Here is a 6,542-nt window from a genome sequence, read left to right as displayed (position 1 = left end):
TTATATAATTAACTTATTTTTATGCAAGTATATCATATCATGTCATATCGCCTTTCATTCATGAAAGAAATGAGAGTCATAGTAGAAAGAAATATTTTTCCTTATTAAACACACATTAGAGTGCAATTTGTAGTGTAAAAAAAGACTATATATATGTAAAAGTTGAGCTTAAGACATTATGAGAGATTTTTTTTTTTGAGAGAATTTAACTCGCAAAACTTTTTCTTCTTCTTTATTCGGATAAAGCTGAGCAGCACACAGACAAGCGAGAGCTGAAGTATAAAAAAAATAACTGGTAATCATTGAAGAAACTTCCCCACTTTATAGATGCGATTATATAATTCTCAGCCGTTTCAGTAGTGAATTTTTTGTTTCTTTTCTTTTTTTATTATTTCTTCTTATGTGAGCTAAGTCGTTCCCCTCTCCAAAAAAATAACTCAGCTTTACTCACTCTGCTATTTTGCCCGTTGCGCTCACGAACGGGCTTAAAGTTGTTTGAGCATTGTTAAGCAGAAAAGCTAGTATTGCAAAATTTTTTATATTTTCAGCGGCTGTTCAGTGTGAATTATTATGTGAATTAAGACCTTAAAACGCCGTCACTGTCTGTGAGCGATCCGAAAGAAGAAAAAAAAAATATGAGCCGTTTGCAATTCTTTGAGTAAAATAAAATCTGTTCGTTTAACTTTTTTCATATATTTTAATTCACTTAAACAGTTGATGTCGAGCGTTGTAAATAGACGGAAAGCGTCTCGCGTCTGCTTAAATTTTTTATTTTGTTTATTTCTCTTTTTTTTCGGTTATTGAACAATAAAAAAAAAACTTTTTTTTAGTGGATAGAAAGAAGTTAATGGAAAAAAAAATTAAAAGTGATTCTTATTCAGTTCTGGACTCTCGAATTGATCGCGCTCTCTCGAGAATTCTTGTTCTTTTGAATATATATATTCAGAATAAAAAAAAATTTAATTAAGAATATTTTTCTGATAGAATTTTTTAAAACATTCTCAAATCATTTAGTGTTTTGTTGTCAGCAAGTTAAGGTGAAAAAAATATGAAATAAAAATATTTTTTGATTATACAATACAAAAAAAAGTAATAAGAAGTGACAAAAACCAACTGGTCAGAGGAACTAAATGGCCAATAAAAGTTCAAAATGGAAATAAATTAACCAAGGTGTTGTGCAAAAAAAAAGTATAAAATACCACCAAGCAACAACATTCAACATAAAGTCATAGTTGCGAGTTTTATAATTTTTTTTTATATACTCGTCGACTTCGAAGCATTTTCAAGAGAAAGTGAATTTAAGTCTTGCATGTATTTGAAGTTTTGTGTTTTATTTCTTGGACGTTTTCTGTCTTTTTTTATGTATGCAGCAAGTCTTTTTTTGTTGTTTTTAAATTACCGTTTTTTTAATCTTTGCCTTCAAAAAATGCTACAGAAGACGAATATTATGAAAGTATATCCATATGATTTGTTTTTGGCGAATTTTCCCTCAAAAATTGGAACATGTAAACAATTTAAATTTTTATGGTCATGTCGTGAAAATCAAGGTTGAGATGAAGAAATTTCACAGATTTTCAGACGTCGTTTAACTGATAACAAGCAGCATTAATGAATAAAAATATCGATGCAGACTGCTGTTTTCGATCATATTTGTTCAAGTCAATTACACAATTCATGTCTTGAAATTTATCTCAACTTTCTATTCAATGGCTGATGAAAGGAAACATTTTAAAAATGATTGACCTATGATCTCCAAATTTCACCTCATGAAATTCCTTTTTGGTTGAGCTGCATGAGACTTAATTTCACATCCTAAATGCAGAGGCATTTGTTTAAGCTGTGTGGTTAACATACTGAACTAAGGTTTAACATACTAGGTGTGATTAATTGTTTTGTGGATTTTGAACTGAGTTAGAAACTGATTTTGAGTAAATTGGTGGAAATTAATATAAATTTGAAGTGGTTAGTCCAAAAAATTGTTGAATTTAGACATATTCTGTGATTTGGAGCTTTAGTGAAAGCTAAAGAAGGTGAAAAATTTGAATTTTGTTTGAGAAGCTTCTTAGTAGTCAAGAAAATCAATTCATGATCATTAGCTTTCAAGTCTGAGACTCTAATGTTCTAAACAATGAGCAAAAGCTGCTAATTCACAGCTGAAGGTTAAAAACAGAATTTTTGGACATTTTTCAAACTATTTGGCTAATAATGCATATTTACAAGTGCAAATCAAGCAATTTATTTACTAAGCTAGCAATAGAGATGTATTTTACGCTAATGACCTTCCACAATTGTCACTTATGGATATGTCTTCAGCTGAAATCTTCTGATTTCATGTACCATTAACAACTATCTTCATTTAATTCAAATTTACGAATTAGTCGAGTATATTTTCGAATATAGTTCAAATCAAGGATCAGATTTACTACAATTTTTACAATTTTTCCAATTTTTTGAAACACAAATTCAAGCTTAATTCGTAAAAATCCTAAAAAAATGAAAATTCAATGAAAAAAATTCAAAAATTCACATTTTAATGAAATTGTCAAATTTTAATTCAAATGTTTTCAAAAAGTAAACTTCTAAAGCCTTCATGATGTCGCTAATAATTTAATTCAAATCATTATATCAAAAATCATCATCACAGTCCCTCAGTCTCATCACCACACCGACACATTATCCCTCCATTGTGTTAATTAATCCACATAACATCCAGCATCCAACAAAATAATTAAGCACATAAAGTAGTGAATTTTTATGTCAATAATTAAACATAATTTTCCACATCAGATAAAAAAAACTGATTAAAAAAATTTTTTTCAGTCTGCGAAAAAAAAAATTATAATTCCTGCATTTTATTAATCATTATTGAATGCTTAATGAGGCTCAAAAAATATACGCAAAATTTTTGTGTGATATAATAAAATTATAACGCATTGAACGATGAGGGTGGGTGGGGTATTGGTGGTCCATTTATGTACACATCTCGATTGAATAATTAAAGCCTCAAAGTTTATCAACAGGAAGGGCTTTCGCAGTGATTATAATCGAATTTTATATTGATTGAAATGTAAATTTGCGGCTTTAATTTAAATTAATATAAATCCTCGGTGTGAAATTTTTTAGAAAAATTCAGCTGTGCTGGATGTTGAAGAATTGATGAGAATTCGTGGAATTGAATAATTTTTTGATTAATTTGTTAAAGATTTTGTTAAAATTGTGAATTTTTTAGATGAAAATTGAAAATTGCAGTGAAATTTGAGTCATTTCACTCTTAGTTCCAAAAGTCAATGTCTAAATTCATTAACAGCAGATATAATTGAATCAAAAGACACGTTTAAAGGTGCTAAAAGCAATTGTTCTATTGCCAACCGAGCAAATTTACTCAATCTATTAGAACATTGCCCATAAAAATCCTCAAATCACACGTTAAACTCTAATGCTAAATGATTTTCTAAGAACAGATAAATGAAACAAAAAGTGAATATATAAATGCTCAGAAATTATGCAAGAAACGAGCTGAAATCAAGATTTTAAATTAAATGCAAATTTTTATATTCATTTCTTTTCGACTGTCTCTATCGACTGTAAAAACTCGTTAAAAAGTGTATCACTAGGCTGCCAGATGGCTGGATTCTTCTATATTATGTCATAATTTTTCTGAATGACTTTATTTTCTTTTTAAATAATAGCCAAAATATCCCAAATTTAGTCACAACATTAAAACGTGTTATTTAATTCAAAAAATGAGAATTTTTAAAGATTTTATTTTCTTTTTTTCGCAACTCTGATAAGACCAAAAGACTAAAACATTTATATTTTATTTGAATTTCAAATGTGCAAAACTGGCTGAACAAAAAAAAGTTTTCTTGTTGGCAATATTGTCAGGTATAATTTTCAAAATCACGTTTTGCATCTTTTCGCTACTGACAGCGCAATTCACATCGATCAAAATTGTTGAGAAAATAATAATTTTATTGAAAAGGCTATTTGGTGCTCATGAGTAAGCTAAAGGAACAATTAAGCTGAAATTGAAGCTGTTTAATTTGTCGTAGTCAAGGCTTTGAAATTTATGGTCAAAAGATTTCGGATGGTGATAGACTTGTGGAATTAATTAAGTTTTTTTGGTGGCTATTAAGAAGCTTGAGTGGTATAAATACATGATGATGATTATAATCTTTCTATGGTTATCGATATGAGCCTTGAACTCATATGACTGGCTAATGGCTAACATATGGATCCTCATGTGATTTTGGAAGGTTAAAATCGAACAAAATTGGCGTGAAATTAAAGAAATTTGAGCAAATTTAATTATATTTTGATGATGTTAGATTAAATCTGCAATTTTCACAAATCTTTCGTAAGAATTGGATCCAATTTGCTTCATAAAAGTGAGCGCTGTTAATTATTAGATGTGTTGTCAAATAACTTAGCCGTGAATGCTATTTTATTGCATAAAGACGTGCTTGAAAGATATCTGCATCTCATCAAGCATCTACTGAATATTTAAGAAACTGCACGAGCACACATCGCAGTGTTGATGGCAAATTGTCAGAAACACATAAGAGTGACCTGACAGCATCTGTTAAATGAGATTGTCCTTCCTTATGGCACACAAGCTATGCATTTAGCTAAATAATCTTTTGAATCTAGTTCATTAGTATTCAACTGAATATCCTAAAATTAATTTGCTGGATGTTTTCCAAATTCAAATCCATTTACTTCAACTTGATCCACATTACCTCCACACATTAACAAAGAAACCATAAATTTCACTACGCCTTGAATTGTCCACAAAAGAATCAGTTCAAAATCTCAAATTTAAGGTCATCATAACTTCTACAACTTCCAATACAAGCATCCATAGAAAATACAAGAAGTACCCAAAACTTCCAGCTACAAAAACAGCAAATCATTCAACAAATTACGGTACCAAGTTCATATTATCTCAGTAGCTATTAACAACTGGACATTGTTACAATAATTGCTATATACAAAAATATTCTCAAAGCTTTCATGCAAAATCATTCAAAAAAGCAACAATTTTAGCTTCTTCCCATGGTGAAGTAGCATCGAAATGAAATCGAAAGTCAAAACAAAACACACAAAAAAAAAGAAAGAAAGAAGAAATAAAAATGTGAATACAGTAATTTCCTCAATATAAAAACTCATTCAACGAAACGAAGCTCATAGAGTGTTTTAATTTATATCTATATGAATATATAGTCCGATAAAAATGTAGATATTACATCACACACTTAGACTATAATAAAATATACAACAAAAGAAAAGTTTAAAAGGTAGTTCGATACATGAAGGCATACTCGATATTACTTAGCAATGTAATATTTAGTAATTATGCGATAATTACTCTTCAATAGCATTTTTTGAAGGCTTTTTTAAGTGTTTCGTTTTTTATGTATTTACACGCAAAATGCTTCATTTGCGGTCATTCATACAAAAGTTCAACTTTGTTGCTGTTTATGGGCTGTTGTGAGGTTAGCGAAGAAGGCTTGTAGACTTGAATTGTGGGGGTTAAGTGTTGATGTCTTGAGGGGATTTTCAGAATTTTTGGGTTGAAAATTAAGGCCATTTAGGCTCAAGATAATAGCATGAGCTGCACAAATGGAGGAAACTCCGCTGTCCTTCGGGTAAGCCAGGATCAGAAAAATCTTAAAAATTGTGATTTTGGCTATTTTTTCATTCAATTAATTCCAGTTTTTTCGGTTTTTGTGAGACTGTCTAACTCCAAAAACACATCGAGTGGACAAAATACCGTTAGAACTAGTTTTCAGCTATATATTAACTATATGAGTTATAACATATTTTTGTCGATTCGGGTATGAGTCAATCCACCTGCCCAGGAGCATAACCATCCAATTTAGGCATGATCAAGACTTTATTTCACTAAATTCATCTCTGAATCACTTAAAAAAAACCAAAAAAATTATTATAACACCGAAATTTATTAATTAAACCCATACGATGTGCATGGTCATTGAATAGTGGCATTACTCAGCTATTATTTACCCAAAATCTCCTCTGCGGTTGGTTTTTGTACACAACTCAACTCATCTTTATGTATATTTATTTAATTTTTTTTCTTTGTAGATAAGAGTGAAAAAAATATAAAAAGAATTAAAAATTGCCATAAATTTGTGTATTAATATTGAAAAAGAGATTCTGACAGTGGATTTTTTAAGGAATTAATAAAACTTGATTAGTGACAAAAAAGTGAATGTTTTTATTATTATTTTTTCGTAAGGAGATAGAAAAAGGCAGAAATTTCCAATAAATGTTCATGTGGATTTGTACAACAAATAAAGGTGAATATTCTCATCAATTTATATATTTCTTTTATCATTGTAAATATATCCCCATACAGCCATTGGCCCCAAACTTGAACACACAGAGCAGATTACATGCTCATTTTTAGAGTTTGTTTTTCTCTTGAATCGAATTCAAATTGAACTAGCTAGTCAATAAAGAACGAGTTTTTTTTTTGCTTCTCGTGCGCATTTTTTGCAGAGAGTAAATCACACACG

At 29.7% G+C, this 6,542-nt stretch overlaps 1 protein-coding gene across 1 annotated transcript in view; it reads left to right on the top strand.

The window, feature by feature from the left end:
- Positions 1–1,092: 1,092 nt before the first annotated feature.
- sona (sol narae) overlaps positions 1,093–6,542 on the top strand; it is a 91,951-nt gene continuing 86,501 nt past the window's right edge. Inside the window, 2 exon segments of the mRNA XM_070646187.1 lie at positions 1,093–1,170; positions 6,109–6,323. The gene's annotated coding sequence lies outside the window, so the exon portion shown is untranslated.

This window comes from Chironomus tepperi, unplaced genomic scaffold (assembly GCF_022539635.2).
Source record: "Chironomus tepperi strain 1889 unplaced genomic scaffold, CSIRO-AGI_Ctep_v1 contig_359, whole genome shotgun sequence".
Taxonomy (NCBI): domain Eukaryota; kingdom Metazoa; phylum Arthropoda; class Insecta; order Diptera; family Chironomidae; genus Chironomus; species Chironomus tepperi.
Note: the sequence above shows the minus strand (reverse complement) of the source record. Positions and strands in the feature narration are given on the sequence as shown.